This window comes from Sardina pilchardus, chromosome 7 (genome assembly GCF_963854185.1).
Source record: "Sardina pilchardus chromosome 7, fSarPil1.1, whole genome shotgun sequence".
NCBI lineage: Eukaryota > Metazoa > Chordata > Actinopteri > Clupeiformes > Clupeidae > Sardina > Sardina pilchardus.
Window position 1 is genome coordinate 14,127,711 of NC_085000.1, and position 27,484 is coordinate 14,155,194.

General features: G+C 40.5%; 1 long non-coding RNA gene and 1 pseudogene across 1 annotated transcript; both read right to left on the reverse strand.

The window, feature by feature from the left end:
• Window positions 1–5,490: 5,490 nt before the first annotated feature.
• LOC134087018 (up-regulator of cell proliferation-like) lies at window positions 5,491–27,042 on the reverse strand (annotated as a pseudogene).
• LOC134088262 (uncharacterized) lies at window positions 9,325–10,837 on the reverse strand. Its single transcript, XR_009939933.1, has 3 exons — window positions 10,509–10,837; window positions 10,148–10,243; window positions 9,325–9,637 (listed from the first exon to the last, which is right to left on the reverse strand). It is a non-coding gene; the product is annotated as an uncharacterized LOC134088262 (long non-coding RNA).
• Window positions 27,043–27,484: the final 442 nt, after the last annotated feature.

Consider the following 27,484-nt stretch of genomic DNA (forward strand, 5'->3'; position numbering starts at 1 on the left):
ACCATAAGCTAAGCTAACACATGTTACACATTAACATAAAATGTTTTCTTTTCAAGTTCATTGAGGACACAGTATCTCAGTCTAAATCCTGCTTAGTTTGTTGTAGTACAACAAAACAAAATTAATAATAATAAATATAGCTGCAAGCGGCGATGGCAGGCCCGGTCATTTCGGAATCTAACAAAGCAATACGTAATTGTTGGTGGGCATGTGCATGAGCAACACACATGCCCACCAAATTTGGTTAATTTTCATCAATGTATGTGTCAACCACAACAGACAACAGGCTAGGTGGCGCTATAGAGTCCCTAAGCCACACCCTAGGCCAAAGCTCTCTGACTAGCTGCAGCAATAACACACAAGCCTACCTAGTTGTCGTGAATGTATGTGTCAACCATAATAGACAATGTGCTAGATGGCGCTATAGAGTCGCTAAGCCACACCCTAGGCCAGAGCTCTGTTTCTGACTAGCGGCAGAATTAACACACAATCTCACCAAATTTGATTCATTTTCGTGAATGTATATGTCAACCACAACAGACAATGCGCTAGGTGGCGCTATAGAGTCCCTAAGCCACACCCTAGGCCAGAGCCAAGGGGGCAGGCATATTCCCGGAAGTAGAGACACGAATTGAGCTGGTTATCAACACTCTGCTAACTCCCATGGACGGCCATAGATTGCAGATTTATTTGCGATCCCATAACTTCATGTAACATGTGCCTTGTGTCGCCCTTATAGCTTCTGTGTATTCTACAGTATATAGGGTATCGAAGGCAAAACTAATTCACGTCTTCCCCGTATATAACGTTGGTTTCCTGCAAAAAAGTATAGTTAGCATGTTGGTTGGAGGGAAGCTAACGTTCGACAGGAGATTCCCCGTAATGTTTGGATAAGAAGCTCAGTCCAGCCTGCACGAAAACCATGACGGAAAGTCATTTGCAAGATCAATGAAAAAGCGTGTAGCCTACGGTAGCCTACTGTTTGATAGGGTAAAGCATTACCTAGAGGCAAGTAAACAAAATAATAATATTAAAAACGAACATTAATAATGGATTGACAGTTGTTCTGAAAATCCCATCTATCAGACCAGTTACAGCAATGTACAGGATGGCTAACGTCACAAAATGAGTATGAGTCTGCGCAGTACGATGGAAAGTAAACAGATTTTTGTTTCAGCCCCCTCCCATTGGGAACAACAGAGTCTGTTTGTCCATTTCTTTTAGGTCTATGGCCAGAGCTCTGTCTCTGACTAGCAATAGCAATAACACACAAGCCCAACAAATTTGGTTAATTTTCGTGAATGTATGTGTCGACCACAACAAACAATGCACTAGATGGCGCAATAGAGTCCCTAAGCCACACCCTAGGCCAGAGCTCTGTCTTTGACTATCGGTAGCAATAACACGCAAGCCCACAACATTTGATTAATTTTCGTGAATGTATGTGTCAACCACAACAGACAACACGCTAGGTGGCGCTATAGAGATAGAGCTCTGTCTCTGACTAGCGATAGCAATGATATACAAGCCCACCAAATTTGGTTAATTTTCGTGAATGTATGTGTCAACCACAACAGACAACACGCTAGGTGGCGCTATAGAGTCCCTAAGCCACACCCTAGGCTAGAGCTCTGTCTCTGACTAGCGATAGCAATAACACATGTAATGTGCCCACCAAATTTGGTTCATTTTCGTGAATGTATGTGTCAACCACAACAGACAACGCACTAGGTGGCGCTATAGAGTCCCTAAGCGACACCTTAGGCCAGAGCTCTGTCTCTGACTAGCAGAAGCAATTCCACATGTAGCTGCCAAGTTACATCCAATTTAAAACCTTTTTTCTGCCTATAACACCAACTTCCTGTTTCTTGATAAGACGTCATAATTCAAACCTTCGCCATTTCGATGTACTTCGACAATTAAAAAATCTGGTCGTAATTCCTCTTGAGCAACCCCTCAAGATCATTTTAGTGCTTATATGACATGATTTCGATAAACCGTCTAGGAGATTTTTTTCAAAATATGTGATGTGCAGAAATCATAAACATAATCATAACTCAAATTCTTCTAAGATTCACTATAAAGTTGAAATGTAAAATTGTTTAGATTAATAGAACACACATGTCCACCAAATCTGGGCCATTTCCGTGAATGTATGTGTCAACCACAACAGACAACGCGTTAGGTGGCGCTATAGAGTCCCTGAGCCACACCCTAGGCCAGAGCTCTGTCACTTAGTAGTGTTACCAATTCCACACATAGCTGACAAATTTAGAGCATGCCAAGTTGGTGAAAAAGGCAAAACGTGGCCTGTAAGAAATGTAATCAAACAATAGGGCCTTGCACCTATGGTGCAGCCGCTTCAGCACCTCGGTGCTCGGGCCCTAATAACTTACGTTTAAACATTGCCTTTCCACTAGCAGGCCTAGCCTAGCCAGTACTGAGTCCCAATCAGTACCTTGCAGGAGGAGCAATATCAAGTACTGGCTTAGGCTAAGTGCCTGAACAGCATAAATCAAAGGGAATTCTGATAGGCAGTTCCCTCCATATACTGATAGTTTGGCTATACTGTATGTGTGTGAAATTTGAGTCATGGCCTGTTTTACTGTAGGTAAAGAACATTGTTAAAATTCACTTTATTATTCTGCAATTCCTTTGTGTGATCAGTGTGTTAGGCTGTATGTTGCAGCTGAATTGTTTTTCATTTAGTTGCTTAAATACTTAATTGCATCGTTAAATTAATACTTATTTGTAAGCATTAATTTTGAGTAAAATACACATTATCAAGCTGTTTTTAATCAATGAAAATGTAAATTTTGGTTGGTTATTACATAATGCACCAATTGTTACATTTGGCAAAAAAAAAAAACCGCAACACCCGCATTATGTAGTAACAACCGCAATATGTAATAACTTATTACATAATGCGGCAAAATGTATTACATATTGCGTTCAAGAAGTGTATTACATAATGCGGCAGATTATTACAGAATGCGGCAATTATTACATAATGGCGTGCACATTTATTACATTATTACATAATGCGGTGTTATTACATAATGCGGTGCTACAGACCTGCCATACTCCATAGCTGTCAACATTGAACATTGAAAATAAGGGACATTTCTCAGGTTATTCACTCACTCACTCACTCACTCTCAGAGAGAGAGAAAGAGAGAGAGAGAGAGAGAGAGAGAGAGAGAGATAGAGAGAGAGAGAGAGAAACACACACACACACATACACACAAACACTACACTGAGATTAAGCACTGCTGAAAGTGCCACGATTTTTGATGTCAACTTTGATGTCAACTTGTAAAAGTTCATTTCCTACTTGCTGGGTTTTGATGATATATTTGGCAACATCATGCTCCGCCATCACACTCAGAGCTCAGAGATCCCCCCTCACACACACACACACACACACACACACACACACAAACACACACTGTGGGAAGCCTGCCTCTTTGTGCTATTGCATGCTCACATATAAATCTCTCTCCTTGTGGTTTGTCCTGAAGATCTGATCATTTTTTTTACATTTGTTAAGCATATTAAACAACCAGCTATTTCTATTGTAACAATGAAACACCTACATGTCTACATGTGCAGCAGGTTTAGGCATTTTTGGTGACTGTCCTTCTAGAGTCACAATATACAGTGTTTATATTTTACTCAGCTGTTACAAATACCAAACTTCTCGAGACTTATCCCTCCCGTACACAATGAGAATGCTTTTGTTGTGGAGGTGAAGGATTAACAACAGCACATCTATCTCCAAAGAGCTATATCTGCTGACAAGGTAATGTTTCATGACTCTCACGAGATTTGTTGAGCCGCTTTTCTAGCGTCTATGCTGTATGGCTATGCTAGGTGAGCTACTGTATTCCCCTATTACAATTGACTTCATATGGGTTATATTAAGGTGAAAATCTGGCTAGTGTACCTTTAAAGCAATGAAGAGAAAATGTATATACACATGAAACAAATATGGTTATTGTGTCATTTATTTAATATGTGGCAGGAATCAAACAAGGCAAGGCAGTGAAAACCAATCAGCTCTGTGTTATTGGAATACAGTTTAAAAAGTACTGAATCTGTTTTGCATACATAATACCCCTGCATTAGGTTCTGTACTTTTGGAGTGATGGTATTCTTTTGGTTAGTGATCTTCATCATACATAATGATTTGCTATACATGGCTAAGTCCCCACTACCCATTGTCAGAGCCATTATGGACCATTAGAGAAAATGACTGTCACCGTGGCCCTCTATGCTGACACAATTATTTTGCAAAGTCAAATTCTAATATGTAAGAGAAGAAAATATAATGGAATTAAAGGAATTTACACAGTTGTATAATTACATCAGTCTAAATGCAATGTAATGAATGGCATTCTAATGTGTAAAAGAGGCCATCATATTTAGATCTTGTAATAACACCACATAGAACAAGTAAACCATTTATAACATAAATCACTTTGTGCAAAGGCCTATAGAAGAGATAGTATACAGCAGGGAACACCAAGCATTTGTCTCTGGGGGCCACATTCTCGTTCCTGACTGTCCGGGGGATGGATCAACTATAAAACAGAATTATATGACCCAGACCAAAATGCCCACTAGCAGGCCTCATTGTGTAGTAGAGATTACTAGCCTGACACTGCCATCCCCACAACTATATCCAAACTACTATGTACTATGGCACTCTTTGTGGCAGGTTTCATGGCGATGATGCAGATTATATTCTTAGAAAACCTCCACAACTTCTTTACATATAATACAAACTGCACAGTCCTTACACTGAACAAAAAAAAATATTGTTGGTCCACTGTTCTTTAAAAATTATATCAACTTTTCGTTTAACGCTAGCCATTTTGCTGTCACTGCTTGATCTCAACATGTCAGGTGACAAAATTCGGCAAATATAAATAGTTAATTCTATAAGCAAATATCACTTTTTAAGGTAAAAAATCAACAAAATACCAGATGCAAACATGTTATTATTTTCCAAAAAGCAATTTGATAAATAGGCCATGACAACTTCTGGGGATTGCCTTATAGGACCGGTTCAAGCAGTAGGGGGCAGAGGGGCTGGGGGGCCAGTCAAAGGGGGGCCTGAGTCGGCCCGTAGGCCTTAGTTTGGTGACCCATGTTATACAGTTTTGATATATATAAAAAATAACTCTACCTTAGGTGATACTGAAGAACATGCTGAAGAGCCTGCTGAGAGATAATACCTGATATGATTAATGGCAAAAGCTAGAAATAAGATACCAGTTCACAAGAGTTATTCAGAATCCTACAGCCTATAGTATAGTTGACCATCAGAAACAATTATATCAGATTACTCTGTGAACACTGTGGAGAAGGAAATAAATGTGTTCATATGAGATGCAGAGTTTAGATTATCCACATGTTAGTTTAGACGGGCTGATTTGAGAAATCATCATATGTGTCAATAGCTGTTATCTCTCCATATGGTTTGCATTAGGGCTTATTATAGGACTTTCTAAGGCTTTTCAGTGCATCCTCTGCAGTCAGTCTTTCCCACTCCTCTGGGATGTCTGCAGGCTGTGCATTGCAATCTTCTGCAAACTCCTTGTTGAACTTCTTTAGCACATATTTCCAGTAGTTTGAGGCCTCAATGCTGGGATCTCCTTGTATCTCCCACTTAGGGTAGAGTTTCCTGTACTCTTCATAAAAACACTTTCTTCCACTTGTGTCGTCATTCTTCAAGACCACATAATTGGGACTCACAACAAGAGTGGTGCATATATCTATTCCCAGTTTCTTGGACTTGATACTCCCAATTCTTCCGAAAGCTTGAGGGCGGTGCATGCTGGAGGAATGTTTGGTGTGGCCCTTACCTGTTGCTTCGCAGGGCATCCTACAGAAAGGACACTGATGCCTACATGCATACAGACTACTGAAGAGCAGATCATGGGGACTGGAGGGGAGGTCTGTAATCATTCTATCAATATCAATGTCAACACTGTTATCATAATCCTGAGACAAAGAGTCCCCTAATCTCTTGATGGACTGTGAGAGATAGATGGCAAACTGGTCTGTCTTGGCCTTATTGAGGCTCAGAAATGTGCATAAAACATCCTGTGGAAAGACCACATAACTCCTAATATAAGAGCAGAATTCGTCAATGAACACACGTAGGTCTCCATTTTTTGAACTCCTTGTGATCGCATTAATTATTTTCTGAACAATATCACAGCCCAAGTTTTTCTGCAGTTTTGCCAGTTGTCCACATTCAGACATTTTCTCTTTTATTTGTTTCTTTATCCAGTCTTTAACAAATGTTTCATTTGACTTTGTATAATCCCTGTACTCCTTAAATGAGTCCATCTGCAGCAGTTGTTTTAAAAGGGCAAACTGGAAATCAGAACGTGAGCTGTAGACCTCTCCTCCATCTCCTATTTTCATTTCATCTGCGATCGCCTGTCCAAGGTGTGTAGACACGTAGTCCTTAACTAGTGGGGCTACACATGCCTCTGTGAATTCAGTTGCTTCCCTCTGGCACTGATCTTGTTCACTGAAACATTCTAAGAATCTTTTCTGTAACATGGTTTTCGACTTCATCAGACATTTCTGTGGGTCATTTCGGGTATTGAATTCTTCATGTTTTTTCTGAAACACCTTTGCGATCTTGCCACAGATGTGAAACTTCAGTTTAGCTTTACATTCATCAGTAATATGAGGGTCTTTCACTTGGTCATCAATAGCCTTGAGTACCTCGTTGATGTATGTGTCATGGTAGTCAGTGTTGCTTTTCTCCATGACGATTACACGCTGTGCAACAAGAGTGTCACAGTCTCTGATGATGCGGTCACAGATTTCTTGAATTTCAATAACTTTTGCAGATGAAGTCAGGGCAGGAATATAATCAGATGTAACAATGAATTTCTCGTCTCCAGATGACATCAGGTGGATTGTTCCTAGCACTTCTGAGATTAATTCAGTCTTCGTCTTTAAATTTGATATGAGTATATAGAGAACATCTGAATAAACATGTCTGTCTGGGAGGCAGCCAGTCAGCTCAGACATGATTTCTCCCCACATTTTCTCAAACTCTACTTTGAGTTCATCTTCAGATAAAACTGCCTTTCTGCCATTACACTCTTTAAGCAACTCATGAACCTTTGTCTCAATTGTGTCTATTTGCTTCTCCTTGATCTGGTTCACCTTCTCCATCTTCTCTTTGATTTCAACAACCCTCTCCAAAGAAAGTTTTATTGAGCTTTCTGTCTTTGCTTTGAGAGACATGACACTTATTCGGAATTCCTGTCTATATTTCTCAATTAAATAGGTGTTGCTGTCTTCATTCTCAAAGTATTTGTCAAGCTTTGACAATATGTTCTGCTCTTCTTTATGCAACATTTCTGATGCTTCAGGTATTGTATGTTTGAGCTTATCTCGTAAACCTTTCAGTTGGTCATTCTTTTCAGTCAACCCAAAGTTGGATAGCATTGTTTCCTTAGATATAAGCCACTCATGTATCTCCTTCTGGAAAGACCACTCCCATTTGTTGTACTCTGTGCATAAATTTGCATATGCATCAGCCACCAAGCTGTTCCTGAAATTAAAAATAAAATTTTCAAATTTCACACTATTCAACAAACTCTTTGTCCACTTCAAGAACTCTAATGCATCACTGCTCTTGATGTCATCAGACTCTCTTAAGGGGTCAATCAAATTCTTCCTGAGTTCATGCACAGCTTCACTGTAGTCAGCACTCACTGGCGCCATAGGGGGAATCCCATGCCAAAGTCCAGGAATGTAGTAGCTGTCTTTATCAGGGTCATACACCATCACATCAGTGAACTTGGTGATGGCTTCCCTCTTCTCCATTTTGGCTGCTACTCGAGTCATCTCATCCAGCTGCTCCAGCAGTCTCTGCTGGTCTCTCATGTTACTGTCATAAGCAGACATGTCTGACACGTTCTGATGCACAAACACACACCTGGGTTTCTTCCCAGTCTCAGTCATCCTTAGGAAGGCATGGACCACAATCTGCAGAATGTCCTTCATCTCTGTGTTATTATCCATGGCAACATTGACAATGGTGATGTCACTGAGGCCTATGACCAGTGTAGCTAGTTCATTGTCATGTTCATAGCTTGTGTCTAGTACTGCTAACTCAGGTTATTTTAAGCCCTCTGTATCGATGACCATGACGAGGTCACAATTGAGCTCAGACCTGAATTCCTCAGAGACTTTAATCAGCTGCATGAAGGCTCCTTTGGTACATCGTCCACTGCTGACTGCAAACTGCACTCCAAACATGGTGTTGAGGAGGGTAGACTTCCCAGTGCTCTGCACTCCAACCACAGTCAACACCAGGATCCTACTCTTGGAGTCCACCAGCTGATGTAGCCACACTGTAAAACCCGACAAGTTAAGCCTACCTTACACTGACAAGATTTGGGAAAGATTCTTGAAAGATTGTAGTCTTTTAACTAATGCCCCTCATTCAGACTTTACTCAAAAGACTACTGTCTTTCAAGAATCTTTCCCAAATCTTGTCAGTGTAAGGTAGGCTTTAGTTGAACTCAAAAAATTTGGTGAAACAGATTACACAAAAAAATTTAAGTAATGGTAACTTGGTTTTGCTAAGTCAAAGAAACTTAACTTTTTTAAGTAGTCTCCACTAGCGAATTTTGAGAGTGTTCAACAAGTCTTTTTTAAGTTGAAGAAACATCCACTCGTTGAGTTTGCAGTAATTAATAAAATTAAGCTCAGCTTACTTGGATTCATTAATATCAACATAAAATATTTAATTTAGCATCAACCAATTATTTTAATTAAACTTAACTTAAAAGTTTAAATTATCAGAAAGTTGAACAAACTTGCTCATTTTGATTAGTTTCAACTTTAGGACTTGGAAGAACATAGGCCACTGAAATTGTACTTAATCTTTTAATGTAAACCATGAAAACAAGTACAGATTGGAGTTCAGATCAAGGCTGTAGTGAGGCTAAATTCAAATAAACACAGTTTATCCACCTCTAATTTGAGAAATGAGATAGACGATGGTAGGAGATGATAGTATTAAAATAATAATAATAAAAAAACATTGGACAATAACGTCAATCATCAACAAATCATTGAATATGTTCAGCGAACAATTAACCTTTAAAAGGGTGGGTTTTGAGCATTCTAACACAAGATTCTATTCCGCAACAATTCAACGTTCTAAAATTCTATGTAGAATTCAATGAACCCAGGTATTCTTTAGAATGTTAATTTTCCAACATTCCAAACACACCGGTGTGACGGTACACTCTGAATACATTACAAATACATTGGAGTTCGTAGCTTGGCTATCACCAAGCTCAGTCTTTTGAGATTGAACATTTGTCTGGGGAGTCTGCGCTGTATTTCTACTGGACAAGAGGCGTGATGAATTTGCATAGTTCAAATGTCTCTGTACGCTTGGATAGTCCTTCAACCAATCAGACCACGATCCTGGTGCGTCTGATGGATAAGCCAGGATGCGATTGGTTCCAGCAAAAGTGGAACGGAAGCAGAAGAGATAAATGTGCAGGATTCCAGCCTGCAGAGCAAGATCCAATCGGCGACAAATCGGGCTGGGTTTCCTCATCTTGAACTCCGATTGAGAGACCTGAAAAAATTAACAAAGAACAACTGTGTGTTAATTTAATATCTAATAAGGATTACAAGTTAAGGGCTACTATGTCTATTGCACTATTAAGTTTAACATTTTCTCCTCAAACTTTTCCAGGGCAGTTGCATTATTGAAATAATTACTTGAAATAATACTAAGTAACGTCTCTGGAGTTTCCTGGTGAAAAAAACAAAAGCTTGAAATGTAACTCCAGTGTTGCTCGACCCATAGCCCTGTTCTTCGGGATCACTTCTGTCCATAAGAATAAAAATGACAAAATTTGATGCAACAGAGACTAAAAAGTGGCTCGGCAGCTATTGATAACCTACCAGGACATTTTGGCTTTAGCTTCAATTCAGTTTAGTTTAAGCTGCTGGACCAGTATTTGCTCTATGCTGTACCCAATTTTCTCATTGTTCTGATTCACATTGGCTAACTTGGAAATGAGGTCCTATGTCCAAAAACTACCCCTTTAACAGTCATGTCAATAATAGACAACTTACTTACATCCCATGTCTTTATAAAAGTGCCATCATCTTCATGGAGGTAGAAAGGAAGGCCACGGAGTGCCACAGTATGTTGGATATTTACATCCGAGGATCCCTGCATGTGAAAAGAAGTCATGTAGTCAAGCCAGTAATAATAATTCAAAATGCAGTAGGATTACCTTTCTTTGATAGTTACAGCTTCTGAAACCAAAGCATTCTTTAATCTTAATAAACATTATACAATGCATCTATTATAACATCATACTTTCTTTAGATATGGGTAGCCGGACTGTCCTGAAATAGGAAGATATAGCATGCATAGACCTAGATAGCCATTACCTTTAACGGTCATGTCAATATTAGACAACATGCTTACTTACATCCCATGTCTTTATAAAAGTGCCATCATCTTCATGGAGGTAGAAAGGAAGGCCACGGAGTGCCACAGCACGTTGGATATTTACATCCGAGGATCCCTGCATGTGAAAACAAACAGTCATATATAGTCAAGCCAGTAATAATAACAATTGGAAATGCAGTAGGGATTACCTTTCTTTGATAGTTAGTACAGCTTCTGAAACCAAAGTATTCTTTAATCTTATTACACATTATACTATACATCTATTATAACATCATACTTTCTTTAGATATGGGTAGCCCCCACTGTCCTAAAATAGGAAGATATAGCATGTATAGACCTAGATAGCCATTACTAAGATGACCAAGACAACTATCTTATTTTAGATTATCTACACAACGGTGACCACTAGGCTACTGTAGGATTTCATGGAGTGCTGAAATGTAGCATACCGTATTTTGGCCCATTTCTGAGCTCAAATATGCTTTGAGGTTGTGAACTCATTGCTGTTGTGTCATCATAACTATTCCAGCTGAGTGTCCATGGTTAAAGGGATAATCCGGAGTGAAATGCACTTTAGATCAATTTTTCGGACTATTGGGAGTACATACGTTGAGTTGACACCAAAATCATGTCATTCGGATGTATTTTGAGAAAGTTCGAGCTCACCGTTTTTAGCCAAAACTCGTTAGCCTGGAGGTGACTCGGGCATGTCATTTCGCCGCTACAAAACGCTATATTTATACCTCTTCTACTGTTCCAAACAACACTACACTTACGTGGTAGTGAGTAGAGGGTCCCTAAAGCCAAACCGAAGTATCCCCACGTCTTTATGTGGTCGGATAGAGAGTCCAGAATTAATTTAATCGAGTCAGTACCTTTCCGGAAATGTCGCTGTTGCAGCTAGCAACGTTTTCACAACACTTTACTAACATTTCCGGAAAGGTACGGACTCGATTAAATTCATTCTGGACTCTCTATCCGACCACATAAAGACGTGCGGATACTTCGGTTTGGCTTTAGGGAACCTCTACTCACTACCACGTAAGTGTAGTGTTGTTTGGAACAGTAGAAGAGGTATAAAAATAGCGTTTTGTAGCGGCGAAAGGACACGCCCCGGTCACTTCCAGGCTAACGAGTTTTGGCTAAAAACGGTGAGCGCGAACTTTCTCAAAATACATCCGAATGACATGATTTTGGTGTCAACTCAACGTATGTACTCCCAATAGTCCGAAAAATTGATCTAAAGTGCATTTCACTCCGGATTATCCCTTTAAAATGATATAGTCTAGGTAACAGCACTAATAATTTGAATAATTTCTAGCAAAGCATTTTAGGTCTTTACGGTTCTAAACTGAAAATGTCCAAGGATTATGTCCCAAAAATCTGATCACCTTAATCTTACAGTAAACGCATTTACTGAATGAAATGTGCACACACAGGTCATCATAACGGCATGGAAGTGGACTAACGGACGGACGTAATGTCGCTAGCATGCTAAACGCTAGCATGCTAAGCCCTAATGTTGCCGGTCAGAACCTGTGCCCTGTTATTAAGCAACGCACCACATAGCTTGCACTTCAAAGTCATTGTGTTAAACAGTACTAACGGGGTAAATTATTCCATGTTTTTAGTCACATTGGAGATTGCTAGCGTTAAGTTAGCTGATCAATCAAGTGCTGGCATTCAGAAGCACCATTCTTAGCTGCTAGCTAGCTAGTAACTGGATACATTTACGTAGCAGTCAAATATTTTCAAACTTTTGGCTTTAGCAATATGGTAAAGGTCGTACGTTAGGGTCAAAATGCACCACTTAATTTCTCCACTTACGTTTAATTGCGGTTTTCTCTTCTCGTTGTCCCGTTGTATCTTATCCTGTGTCCCATTCTTTTCGTGTCTTCTCTGGTGGTCGACCGTTATGCGTCGCTTCGCTTGACGTGCACAAGATCCATGGCAGAAGATCCGCCTACAAATCTGTTCCCACGCATTCTATTTTTTCAAATTACTTAAAGCGGACGAGTGCTGTCAACTTAAAAGTAAATATTTGTTCAAGTAACACAGACGATTAAAGTACAATGAGCTATTTTTCATTTTTGAGTGTTTTCAAATCAAAAAAACTATTTTACTTGTAGTGTTCGGTTTTACAGTGCAAGTCAGAACCTCAGCTATCCACTTCATTGGGATGTTCGATGCGTCTCCATCAACTAGCTCCACTGGAAACCCATCCATTAGCAACTGAGCACATCGAGCAGGCAGTTGTTGGACTTGGTCTTCTGAAAGGGAGCTAGCAGATTCATAAATCTGACCCAGCTCACGGAAGAAGTGCTCTGGACCCAAAGATGATTTTGAAATGCAATCATCTAATTTTGAAACCTGGTCTTTGTTGACTGTTGTGTTTTTACAGCACTCTCTGTACCTCTCTCTCAGTTTAGACAGGTTATGTCTGTTGAGGGTGTCCAGTTTAATCTTCAGCCACTTCATGAAGTAGAGGCGTTCTGTTCTTAACTGTAAGATTCCAGCAATGAATTTCTTCATTGTGTCTGACACATCCATCCTGTGTTGTTCCTCTCTCAGTTTCTTTTCTTTCATATTTAGTGAACTCCTATAGTGTTCTATGCTCTTCTCTCTGTCTGCTTTCCTCAATCTACATCTCTCTTTCTCCAATTGACTGATTTCCCTCCAGATGTTTCCATGTAAAGGCAGTTCCTCCTCCTTGAATGTTGTGATATCTTCAATATGGCCAGTGATTTCTTCAGCCTTTAGTCTACTAGCTTTGCATAAATCACAGTCCTCATCAACAGAAATTCCAACCTGATGAGCAACATCAGCCATGTTTTCCACGGTCATCTTGACTGCATTCCTTTCAACAATGTTACTCACACGACAACGTAGAGCCTGCACAAATTCAGCATTGTTATGCCTTTCCTTGATGAGGACATTTATTTCCTTTATTTTGAGTCTTCTGCAAGTGTCTATTAATGTCTCCATGTTGAAGGTCTTACTCTGAGAGTTGGTCACCAGGAACAGCTCCGCTTTGCATTCAAAGCTGGCCACAGTGTTGAAAACACCCTCTAATTCATCACTGAGGATGAAAACTGCAGCTGAGGTCTTACACAGGAAGGACATCTGGGTCTTAAATGACCTGCCGTCTCCTCTCAGATTGGCCACAGCCAATGGCTCTGTGAACATGTCATTATATCCCTTCCCACGGGGCAAATACCAGCTGACTTCAACGAGACCATCTGAGATTTTCCTTGGCACATTCCCATATTCCATGTCATGGTCAACAAACGCATCAATGTGCTGATGAAGACTGCTAAGCAACTTATTCAGAGTCTGAGATTTGGGCAAACTACTCTTTCCTAGTCTGACAAAGGACACCATGGGAATGTTCATTTCTACAACCCTGTCCTCTACAAAATCACTACCACCTGCTAGAGATTGAGGCCTGTACTTTTTAACCAAGTCCCTCATGGCCCAGAGCATCAGAGTACACTGCTGAGTGTCACAGTTTGGCAGAAGCAATGGAACTGCAAACTGGCACATGGACATTTTGGAGACAATTTCCTGCTGGAGGAAAGGATCTGCGCAATGGAACAGAGCAGTGATCAGATCTAGAGGATTCATGGCATCAGAATTAAATTGAGGATTGGGATTTATGGAATCAGAAATGTTAAATAGTTTTTTACCAATTTCAGCAGGTTTGTCTTTCTGTTTTTGTTCATATTTCCAGTTTCTAGAATTAACATTGGACATAATCAGTCTCTTTAAGAAGTGGAGTGGTAGATGCTCCAGATGTTCAGCTGGTTCATCAGACACTGTGATACGACTGATCTCCAGGACTGAGCTGAGTGTGAGCTTCCCTCCTTTGTAGTCTTCCAGGTGTAATGCAGACAGCACATCAGAGAGGGAGACCCCTGTGTAATAAGCAGAATTTAGGCATGGCTGCATGAGACATTTCTACAGATCAAAATGGCATAATCTACCAGCTGTTTTGAGTTAAGGCTTTATTTTTGTTGTTAAGCTTATTGAATAACTTCCTGATAGAGAAGACAACCCATTTTGTGAAATGATGCATCATCGTATGAAATCAAAAACAGTCTTTGATAGCAAGTGACATGTCGCTCTGTCTGCCAATCTTTGCCTAGCATGTGTGACATTATTTAACATAATGAAATTTGGATTAGCCTATTGCTCATTTCAATTTGGGACCTTGCAGTTGGAATTGTTGTTTGTTTATTCAAAGTCCAAAGTAGCCTGGGCTATTCAAAGCATTAGAGTTTATTGCACATGCTTTTTACGTCACTTTGAATAGCCATTGCATACGCTGCATATTGTTGGTGTGTTGTTGCAAAATCCACATAATCATTTTATGCAAACAAACTGCATAAAGGGAATCTTTGTTGTTGTGATCAGACTATCCAAACATCTAGACCGTGCTGTGCCCTGATTCTGTGCTGCCCAAACTCTGCTTACCCTCTCTGTCTCTGGTCCTATGCTGTGCTATGTGAAACAGAGAAACCCAACATGTGCGTCTGATAGGCCTGCCAATATATCTAACAATATAATTCCTTATCCAAACAACGACAAACTTGACGCTACACTTACTGGTGCCCGTAGCAAGACACCTGCCAAGTCTGAAATCAATCCCACAAACGGTTCAACATATGTGGTTAACACACAAACACACAGATGGGGGAGTGGCTACAGTAGAGCCAATGTGTGCCTATTTTACCAATATATTTTGCATTTATTATCCAAACCATGTCAAACTTGGCACTGCACTTCCATAGTGGCCATACTAAGACACGGCATGTTTCAAATCAATTGGGTCACCGGTTCGACAGATATGTGGCACGGACACGCAGACAGATGTTCCTGCAATTTATAGATAGATAAGTCTAAGTCATACTTTGTGCCGCTATGTGGTGCAACTAGTTTTCAGTTATTGCAGTTCCACAGTGCATTATTGCTCCTCTTTATGTAAAGCACACTGAATTCACATCTGACTGACCTACACAATTCACAGGGATGACTGGTTTTGAGGTAGCCTGGTCCTACCATACTTTCGTACATTCATAATGTACAGAGAGTCTGGGTCTACAATATATTTGCTGGTTTTCTCAAGACAAAAATGTGCAGGTCCAATCAGCGAACAGAGGGAGTAGCTTAGAATGATGACATTGAGGTTGTGCGCTAATTTGAGCAAGTCACGTTAACGTTAGCGATTGGTTATGACAGATCTGAGTGGCTCTGGGCAGATCCAATAGTTTCAAGGAAGTTAACGCTTGGCAATGGAAACTGGCCAGACTCTCTGTACATTTTGAAGTAAACAATACATTATGAGTATTGTTGTTTACTAGGTAGGATAAAAATCTTACCTGTTTTGGGGGGCGCTGTGGCGCAGCAGGCTACAGCGCCCGTACCATTTACGGGTCCGACAGGGTATCACATTTTTTATCAACAAATTTAATGACTTTTAAGACCTTTTTAAGACCTCTAAGAATAAAAATTAAGACCATTACCACGGCAAAAATATATATATAAAAAGTACGCTCTAGGCTGTTCAGTTTACCAAAGCACATTTGTATTTGAGTGACAGTGCAAATAGTGCACGTCAGGCAACTGCCTTCTCAATACTACAACAATACCTGCTGTAAATAACGTACAAACAGTGTGTAAACAAATCAAGTTGCAAATTACAAGTTAAACACAGTTAAAAAATGGACAAGGCTCCCGACTAACTTTTTGCGTTGGTTGCACTGGTGCGCCTAACTTTTTTTTCAGGTGCACCAGCACAAAATTTAGGTGCACCCACATTTTTCATTGCATAGCTTTCTAACAGCAAAAGGTCACATTTTTATCGCACTCCTTTCATATAATGTGAATGATTTTTTATAAATATATTTGATAAAAAATCATTCACATTATATATATAATCATTCAAACTAAATAACCCCCCCCCTCCCCCATTTTTTCCCCCCTTTACTTTCTATATAATGACATTTCTGATATTCATGACTGCACACTTTATGCAGATTATATAGCCTACTATTTGTATTACAACTCTAGGCCTACCTCTTTAATTCAGCTGTCTGATTGATGCCTCAAAATATTGTAAACAAAGTAGCATAGTTGGCTAGCTTATCATAGTCTACTGGTTGGACTGTTCAGTTTCCCCCACATGTGTTTAAGTTTCAAGGTAGGCTGATACTTTTTCTCCTTGGGACAGGTCCTTTTAGTCTTGGAGTTAGAAAACATTGGTGATGAGATGATCACTCAACTTGAATGCAAGAGTTTTAATAAGATGTGCAGCATGCTATGATGCTAACCGGATTTCATAATAATTTAGCTAGTCGTCATTGCTTTTTTCACGATTGTGAATGTTTTATTTGGATTAAATGTGCATGTCGAGGGGTGGGTGTCCATTGAGCGCGCACGAGAGAGAGAGAGAGAGAAAGAGAGAGGGCCAAGCCGAGGATGTTTACTTCTATATTGTTTGGTAAAGTTGCACGCATAGTCTACAATGAAAACAGGCGAAAGAAATGTATGCTCTCACCCGAAAAGCGTCAGGTGCACCATTGGAACCTCGAATATTTTTCAGTCTCATTCTTAAAAATCTTGGCTCGCGTCTGCCACTCTTTTTACTGTGTTGTTATATTGTAACACCCACAATATTTGAGTGTGTCTACTAGGGATGCAACGGTTTTCAATAATTTATTGAACCGTTCGGTTTGGCCTGTTCGGTTCAATAGACTCACCTAAACCGCAATATTTCGGTATACGCGACATTAAACTTTTTATTTAATACAAGGTTATTGCGCGCGCGTAGCCTGGGAGCGATAGAGAGGAGTGCTTAGGACCCGGGGGATGCGTTTTCTCTGACTGTTCAGCTTGCCTCTCGTCAACCTTGCAACAACCAATCAGAATTTTACTGAATTTCCCAAGAGCCAATAAGCGCGTTGAAATGCAAATGAAGGAGTCATGTGAGAAGAAACAAACTTTACCGGCGGCTGCATGATCATGGCGACATTTGAAGTAGCCCACGAACAAGGCAAAAAGACCGTCAGTAAACAAAGCACAGTGTGCATTGCAAGCACTGCTTCACAACGATCACCTAATAAAGGTAACACATCCAACATGTCGGCCCACTTGCGCCTTCATCACCCGGCTGTAACCTTAAGTGGAGCAGCACGGAGAGTTAGTTTGCCACCGAAAACCCAACCATCCATTGCTGCAGCCTTTCGACAACAATATTCCTATAATTCCCAAAGACATAACGAATACGACGGCGTATTAGGGCCACGTATATATACTTTGTAAAGACGCAAATTTGCCACTTTAAAAGGTCGAAAATTTGCCACATTATAAAGTCTGTGTGTAACAGTGTAACCGGTGGTTTCTGCCCTGCGTTGATTGCTCGCTAGAGTAGCCTAAGGAAGCGTGACGCCGACACAGCTGAGTGTATTCTCTTTTTGATAGTTTACTGGAAAATATTGTAGGGATGGGAGGTTATAGGAGATGGGGAGGCTGACATGTCATTCCAAACTCGGGTCATTTATTTTCCTGACGTTGTACATGCTAGGCTACGGGCAGCGGGAGGTGTCCACTCGAAAAACAATAAACTCACTGCTAAATCAGTCAATCGCTCGTCCACTCGTCAATCACACAACTCTCTCGCACACACACGCACACACACACACACACACACGACAGGAGACACAGGGGAAACAGACACTTTGTGAAGTGGCAAATTTGCCACTTTCTTCTCGGAATATTGCCCCCCCCCCTGACAACAGGTTGCAATAATGTTCATTTCATTGTTCTAATATTTTTAATGCTGCACTGCACTTTTGTCTATGTTTACATTTTTTACGTTCATAAAAGAGGACAGGGCAGGCACTCCCAAATCAAATATCCATTTGAAACTACACATAATACTACCTCACCAATTATTTTGAGAAGATTTTCAGAATTGTTCACTACTTTTTTGAGGGTGTATAACAGTTAAGTATTTTCTTTAAATGTGTGAAGAACAGTGAGTTTATTAAATAAATAACTACACATTACTTTATGCTGCACTGCACTATGGATAACATTGCCTGTTTATGACAGAAGGCAATGATGGTGTTCTTTTCTTTTAATACATTTTTGTGATTCTGCTTCATCTGTGTCAGGCTATGCATTTAATATTTTCTCTGCAAGTGTAAGTAGAAGCACATTGTTGATTTGAAATAGAAAAGGCAAATATAGCCTCCTGTATGCTAGAGCCAAGATAATATTGATATATTGAAACCGAACCGTTACCGTGGCCCAAAAACCGTGATACAAACCGAACCGTGGCAAAACTGTACCGTTGCATCCCTAGTGTCTACATTCGCAAAGCTGACGAAACGGACTCGGGCACGACATGAAATTTAAGACCTCCTCATCGGAAATTCTAGAATTCAAGACATTTTAAGACCTTGAAAATCCAAAAAAAGAAATAAGACTTTTTAAGACTTTTTAAGGACCCGCGGGGACCCTGTCCGAGTGCCCATGGGGACCCAGGTTTGAATCCGGCCTGCGGTCATGTCCCAATCCCACCCCGTCTCTCTCCTGTCTACCTCTTCGCTGTCCTATACTAATAAAGGCAAAAAAAGGCCAAAAAAATATACTTTAAAAAAAAAAAATCTTACCTGTTTTGATTTGATCAGAAGCAGGCTGGCTCTTCATTCCAGATTGTAGTTCAGTGTAGACATTAACAGTGTACTCAGTTCCTGGTTTCAGGCCTGTGATGTCTGTGCTGCATGACTCAGTAGAGATGTTCACTGGGTCAGTCCCTTCACAGTGGTAAGAGACCAGGAAGCTGTGTGGAGTCTGCTTCATCTCACTAGACACAAGCCAGCTAAGGGTAGCAGATGATGACGTGATGGAGCTCACAGTTAGCTTTTCAGGGACTGGAATCCCTGGAAAGAATTAAACTTGGTCTGTAAACACTATAGTAATACATACAGTATGTATGAGTGGTTAGCTTTGATTAGCTCCCATGTAGTAAAAAGTAAAGTTTGCCACCTTAACATACTAAAGATCTAAAAAAACAATCAGTCAGATGAGTTTGACAGGCATGATTATTCAAAATGCTCAGTGTTATTTTCTCATTGAAAAAAGTCACATTGGCCTGATCATCTTACCCCTCTCCCCCTACATCAACCTACTCAAAGGAACAGATGTCAAAAAGATCAACACACAAAGATGTTTACAGTTCACTTACAGATGAATTAGAACGAGAAACCAACTTCCAGAGAGGAGTGAAATGAGTGACTGTTTTTCACTGTATTCAATTTAACACCATTCAGTACCTAGTAGTACTGGTGCCTGCTTAGCTCAAGCTAATGAAGCTAGTCAGCTAGATGCCAACCCAATCAGAGAGTGGGAGGGGGGGGGGGGATTATATTTAAAAGGCTGCTTGTTTGCAAAGATTCATATACTACCACACAGGATTAGCGCAGACAAGTCAGAGTCAATATTAACTAATTGCTATGAGAACTGGCCCCAAAAACATGCTGAATAGAAGAGGAGCATAGTCATCATGAGTTATGTTGCACTAATTGCAGCTCCACAGTAGCTTGCATTCCATGTTCCTGATGATCTTCTTACATTTACATTTTACATGTATTCATTTGGCAGGTCCTTTTATCCAAGGCGACAGCAATAAAATAACATTGTTTGTGTTGTTTACTAACTAAAAACAAACACAAAAAATCTTACCTGTTTTGATTTGATTAGAAGCAGGCTGACTCTTTATTCCAGATAGTAGTTCAGTGTAGACACTAACAGTGTACTCAGTTCCTGGTTTCAGGCCTGTGATGTCTGTGCTGCATGAGTCAGTAGAGATGGACACTGGGTCAGTCCCTTCACAGCGGTAAGAGACCAGGAAGCTGTGTGGAGTCTGCTTCATCTCACTAGACTCATGCCAGCTAAGGGTAGCAGATGATGACGTGATGGAGCTCACAGTTAGCCTCTCTGGGACTGGAATACCTGGAAAGAAATAAACATGGTCTGTAAACACTACAGTAATACATAACATAATTATTAATTCTAACTGTACAAAATTCTTTTTCTTTTCCTTACGAGTTCTAAAATGTTTTGAAGTGCTTTTGCTATGACGACCATTTTTCAGCGTAGATACTTGGATGGTGTATTCAATGCCATCCTGTAAGTCAGAGATGGAACCATAGGGCACATCCGTACGAATGCTCTTTAGTGATTTGTCCTTGCTCAAAAGTTCCAGAATATAGGAAACCTGGTCCACTCCATCTGGTTTGGTCCACTTCAAAGACACGTGTGAGGTGTGTGGTTCTACAGTCAGATTCTCTGGTGCTGGAACGTCTGCAGAACAGGAGATGATACAATTGAGCCATTACATGTAAGAACAGAAGGGTAGTCTTCAGTGGTTTGGAAAACAAGAATGAAAATGGAGCAATTTGTATCACAGGATATTTTTAACACTCTCGCGTCTCAGAGAGGTTCGGCCGGCGGCCCGATGGTAGGATAATCTTCTCGCGGCCAGGTACCGGTCCGTGACCCATAGATTGAGAAACACTGTGATAGGGCACTGTCGTGGCTCGTGGGTAATGTAGGCTAGTCTTTTATCGGTCTTGTGATATTGTCTATTAGTGGGCCACTGTCGCTGCGTCGGATCAGTTCAGTAAGTACCGGAACGCAGAAAAAAGTGGCAGAACCCGAAAGACGAAAATACAGAAGTTCCGGAACTGCGTTCCGGCCCACTTCAAGCACTGAGAGTACTACTACCCAACACCCTACCGTGTAAAACTGGTGAAAGCAGTGCCTTTAATTGGTAGAGATCGCCGTTGCCATGGCAATCCCAAACAAACTGTACTCAACTTTTCCCGCGCCTATCGTCCGGCTAGCGTCTCGCTGGAACTTCAAAACTTAAAATGGCTGCAGGGCTGTCAGGACCGATGTGTGGTCTTCCGAAAAAGAACGGTTTTCTCTTCTTGAAGGTTGAATTTACTCAATGGAAACAGTAGGAAGTAATCACCTTCTTTTCTCAGATTAATATGGAACCATGTTAAACTATCGTTAGGCTGCAAATGTTGGAAATGTGTGTACGTTTGCAAAGCATCACGGGATTTGAGTTCTCTAACTCGGAATTTAAGATATGTACACAGTCACCTTTCGCTTTTTTTACATTTTCTGTTAATTTTTTCACTCGAAATTATAAGTTATATGCTGATGAGTCACATCGTAGCTGGGTAGCCTAAGGCATGGTCTAAAACTCTTTATATCCGGATTTTTCCAGAAGTCAATGGGAGAAATGAATGAGAAATTTACTTCCGGGCAAGCAGCTCTCTTGGAGGAGGGGCGGGACTGTGGAGCTCTATAGCACTGGTACCGTGCCGTGCCGTGTAGAGCCGCACTGTACCGTACCGTGTAGAGTCGGACTAGTTTGGCAGTGGAAAAGAGACATACAGTAAGTGACCGCCTAAGCAACACATACCTTATCTATGTTGTCCAAAGAAAAAAATAATAATACGATAATTTCGCTAAAATAGATCCCTAAATATTCAACGTCTGCAAATCCATTACATCCACTTTTGATGCAGTACATACATAGAGACAGGCTGGAGGGCTTTATGGCGTTACAGTTGAGGGAACGGTTTAATCCAACCCCAGACAGATATGGCCATTTCTCCACATCCTAACCAAGGGGGAACACAAGGTGTGCGAAGGGAGGCGCTATTGTGCTGGTGTGTGCTACCCTTGACTAATACAGTAAAATGTGTAACACCTATCACCATATTGATATGCAAATTAAGTGTTAGGCTTAAAATGCACAACATTGCACACATCTTGTCTTGCACTGCATGGAAAAAACTTTAAGGCTAAGATTGACTTCAATTTAAATAAGCAGATTAGATTGCTTGGTGATTTCATTATGGGTAGCCTAGTAAAACAAAACATCTTTCCATTACAGAGAAATAAGATATTAGCTAATAAACCAAAATCTTAAAATTTACCAGTATTTTGATTGTAGGCTCCTTATTTAATAACTTGGCCTGTTCAAATAGTTTTTTTTTTTTTGTCAATAGATCTCCGTCAATATATGATACATGCAGCCTTCAATTTATGTTAAAGTAGGAATGTTTAATAGCCTAGCCTAGGCTACTACTAGTAAAGACGACTTTTGTGTCTTTTGAGTGTTCAACATTTCTGAGTGTGTGGGTATTTTGACGAAACAGCAAGTCAGAGATTTTCCTACAGTGCATTACCCTTCTGTTTTTAAGAGGAACTAAGCAGGTTTGGCGATTTCTTCGCCGTTTTCTCATTTTACGCTTGCAGGTTTCTCTGCAGAGCTTCCCCTACAGCTTTAGCTTGCATATTTTACAACACTCCTCATGAGCATGATCGCGATACTTTTTGTTTGTCATGCACAAACTTGCAAGCTTAGTTTTTACGCTCACAGGTGCTAGAGGGAAGTGAGGCCGCTATCATTCAACCCGGAATAAGTCAATTAACCATTCCAATGACTCCGAAGTAGAAAAAGCAGTACACCAAGGCAAGGAAAGGAAAGGAACAACCCAGCAAAAAGTTTTGGTTCGGGGAACTTTCCATGGACGTCTGCTGAAGGGTGTGGGAAGGTTCACTGCTGACGTTTTCTCACAGTCATTCAGGATAGTTTTCTTGATAGTGCCAGAATGTACCTTCATGGTTAAATCTTTGGTTCCAGGAAAATCCTTAAACATTTAACGTTCTTTGAGCTATGTTCAAAACTCGAGCAGATAGTTTACGTTATAACATCTTTAGATCCTTTCAGTCAATGTCTATATCCTCTGCATACGATATGGAGAAGGTTTTGCATTAGTAAAAACTCTACTAGGTGGGCACAGAGAACGCTATAATTTGGGAGATATAGGCTAGAGAGAGAAAGAGACGAGAGAGAGAGAGAGACTATTCACCTTGCATATATATGATGTGATTATTCATCATTATTCATTATTCATTCATTCATGCTATTATTTGTGATCGCTGCACCTCACATCAGCCTACAAATACAATACCCGCAGTGAACTTTAGGTGGAGACATCATGGTGTGGGGCTGTTTTCCATCTCATGGTACTGGCAGGCTTAATACATTTAAAGGATCAGTGGATCTCTAAATCTTTTTTAATAGATTTTGTGAATGTTATTTTGTTGTTGTTGTTGGAATTTGTGTAGGGACTTTGTCTTACTTTTTAAAAACAAAAATTGATCTGGGGATTAACTGCTTGGGGTGTCCAAGCAAATGGGTCAGAGTTTGGTCTGCGTCCCCTCCAACATTAGCTCCACACACACTACAGGTTAGCGACTCACTAGAATACCCAGCATGTACAGGTAATCACATTATTTTGTCATTAGACCCAACAATTAATGTGTTTACCTGGCAGATCCTTCCTGATTGAAGTCAGGTCTGGAGCCTGTGGGTGACTGTCTATGCGTGGAAACAATGGGCACAGGAGAGCCTGGTGTCTCTGTGAAATTCCTGTGGGCAATAAGCACATCATAAGACTCATAACATCACTAAAAGTTTCAGAAAGAGTTTCACAAATAATCTGTGTACAAGTAATCAAATACCAAAATAACACACATTTAGCTTAAATGGAATACTAATGACTGCTACACGCTGCTGTGAGGGATAGGTGACTTACTCTGTGGCCACTTGTCCTTTGAAATACACAAGCTCTTCCTTTGACCTGTTACTTTCCATGGACATCACACTGGGAACAGGAGAAGGGGGTCTTTCTGTGAACGACCTGTAACCACCAAACACAAGAGGATTTTAAAGTACTGTTACCATCAATTTTGTGGGATGGGCAGGACACCCATTAACTAAACCAGACCACCAAAAACACTTTTACCCTTAACTCATTGGCTGCCAGCGATTTTCAGTGCAGAGCGCTCCATACTGCCAGACGTTTTACAGCATTTTGACTGTTTTTCCAAGATCCACCGAACGGTGATCTTTATGACTATGTAAACACCGAAGGTACCAAATGAAAGAGTAGAATCTCTTCTTTCACCAGGTTTGTTTCTATCGTTTTCCGTTCTTTAGTAATCGTCAGTAGAACATGGGTTAGTTTTGCTAAAAACACCTGTTTTTGACCAAAACATGGAGAAAACGATCTTTTTGTGAAAATCAACTTTTTAACGTTAGCGATTCAGGAGTATGTCTACCACGATTGCACTGTTATCTCGTCAGTCTCGTCAAGGTTGCTAGGGACTCTGATGGTCGCTAAAGACTCTGAACAGGACGGTAGACTTAGCAAGCTAGCACTAGCAAAGTTGTTGTTAGTCTATATAGCAATATCCAATGTAAATGGATCATACCGTTCACGTGTTTTCCATCCTTGATGTGAGAAGTAAGCATATTTATTCCCTGCATCGCGTGCAAACTAGGTCCACTGTGGTCGATCTTCAGTGTCTTTGCTTGTTGCATGCTGCATGCTGTCTCTGCATGAGCACTATAGGCAGATACTAATCATCCAAATGGCACTGCTGTCATCTAGCGGTTGGGATCGCTAGTACAGTCTGTTTACAAGCCTGAAACTCTGCCAGATCGTTCCCAAGCCCACCCAGGAGCCCTCTCCATTGAAAAAGGCAACGTATGTGTCTAAATTGACGTTTAAAGACGTCAATGGCAGTTCATGAGTTAAACGCCAATATGAAACCAATACTCGACTGTCATGTACTGTGCCATAGACACACTAAAGTGAGGCTTCAAAGCCGTGGTTTATCACAAAATATTTGTTTTTTGAAAGCTCAAAAACTTTAAAAGAAGCCATGAGCATGAGCCCAAAAACTCCATGGTGGTCTCACTGGCCTTCATTTATCGACCGTAGAACCCAGCAGACATGGAGGGGCAATACAGTGACCAATCTTGCTGATTTGGAAGGAGAGATGCAAACGCACACCAAAGTCGAGATGCAGGCAACTATGTTTAGAACTTATGGAGAGAGAGAGAGAGAGAGAGAGATGCCGCACACTCCGAGTTAAGTCAATCTTTAATCAAACGGTAACGTTTCGGCCTATGGCCTTCTTCAGATCGCATACAAAGACAGATTCAAATCTTAGTCTTATAGAAAATAGTCAGGCCTAATTCCTAATTTATACACCTGACAACAATCTAATCAGCTCCCAATCAAGCTGATATGGGGGCCTTACAGACATCAAGCATCAAGGTGCAATCTTCATCTAAAAGCATCTTGTTTTTCCAATAATCTCCTAAACATTCCAATATACAAAAATTCATAGATCAAACTCATATCATATACATTGGCAAACAACATTAAAACATCAGTTCTATCTGAACATCATAAATAACATTGATGATCCAATACATATCTAAATGATATGGATAATATTTACGTTTTATGGTGATATATCCAAAAATGTTCTCTTTTTGACAATAGTAAATCTAAGTCCCCCCCTCTAGGGGGCAGGGATACTTTCTCGCATCAATCTTGCTGGGTTACCTTGGCATTTTCTGATTGAAGTCAACGGTCAGAGTTGGTCATGATCAGTCCAAAATGGCGAAAGCGCAATAGCAGCGCCAACTAGTGATTGTTGTGTTAACTGCAACGGAGTGTCGCCTCTTGTTACTTCTATACTCTTTAAGGGTTAAGATAATATATAAAGTTTAGGGCTTATATGAATATCAAAATATGAAAAAAGATGACATGAGCTATCACTTTCTGTGTGTGGAGGGTCGATCAAAGTCTAGGATCGCCACTGATGTGAATGATCACACAATACTGATAGCGTCAAAGTGATGGGGCCCCCAAATCAAATCAAATTTTAAAAATTTGGTATCACTCTCCAAAACAATCATTTTCATCAGTGTAACTTCAGTTGTGTGTGTGTGTGTGTGTGTGTGTGTGGGGGGGGGGGGGGGTATTTTTCTAGACGTTGAATGGAGAATTACGTTGAATTAATAAGAAACTTACTACCGGAACCTGAGCCACCGATACGATGGGCTCTTTGACATGACCATTCCTAAGATCATACCATCCAAGGCCAATTATACATGTACATAAGTTTACATGCATATACTACACCAGTGGTTCTCAAACTGAGGTACGGGTACCACTGGTGGTACACGGACTCTCTGTTGTGGTACTCTGGAAGTCTCCAAGATATTTAATTTCATAAAGACAAAATAATGACTTCAAATGATATAAAAACTATATAGTGAAAACATTTTAAATTTAAACTAGTTTTTATCTTTATTGAAAAAAGCAAAACAATGTACAATGTACAACGTAAAATATATTTAGATTGGCCTACGCTTCTTTAATGCTGGTCATAATGGTAGTACACAATTACTCATTGTAACAATTTGAGAACCACTGTACTACACAATGTCAAACTGGGTTTCATTTATGTGTAAAACCCTGCATCCACAGAGAGTCAGATGTGAATGTAACCTACCTCTCATGCGTATCTGCTTCATCTGTCCGTTTCCCCCTCAGCTGAAGGCTGCCAGCAGGCTGCTGGACTCCGCCTCCACCAGACATTTCCTCTGGAGGGTTCAGCTCCTTTGAGCCAGGTGCTCCTTCAGAACAGGATTGCTCATCAGCACCCCCTGTCTGCTACTGGTGGAAACTCTTTTTGAAGGAGCCTTCTCAGTCTCTCTGAGAAGTGCAAGCTCTAGCAATTATTTACTTTTACCTGCAAACAAATATATGCTATAGAATAGAATAGAATATATACTTTTTTGATCCCGTGAGGGAAATTCAGTTCTCTGCATTTAACCCAATTTAACCGAATTAGTGAACACACAGCATACAGTTAACACACAGTGAGGTGAATCACACAACCCAGAGCAGTGAGCTGCCTGCCCAACCAGCGGCGCTCGGGGAGCAGTGAGGGGTTAGGTGCCTTGCTCAAGGGCACTTCAGCCGTGGTGGACTGGTCGGGGATCGAACCGGCAACTCTCCGGTTACAAGCCCGATGCGC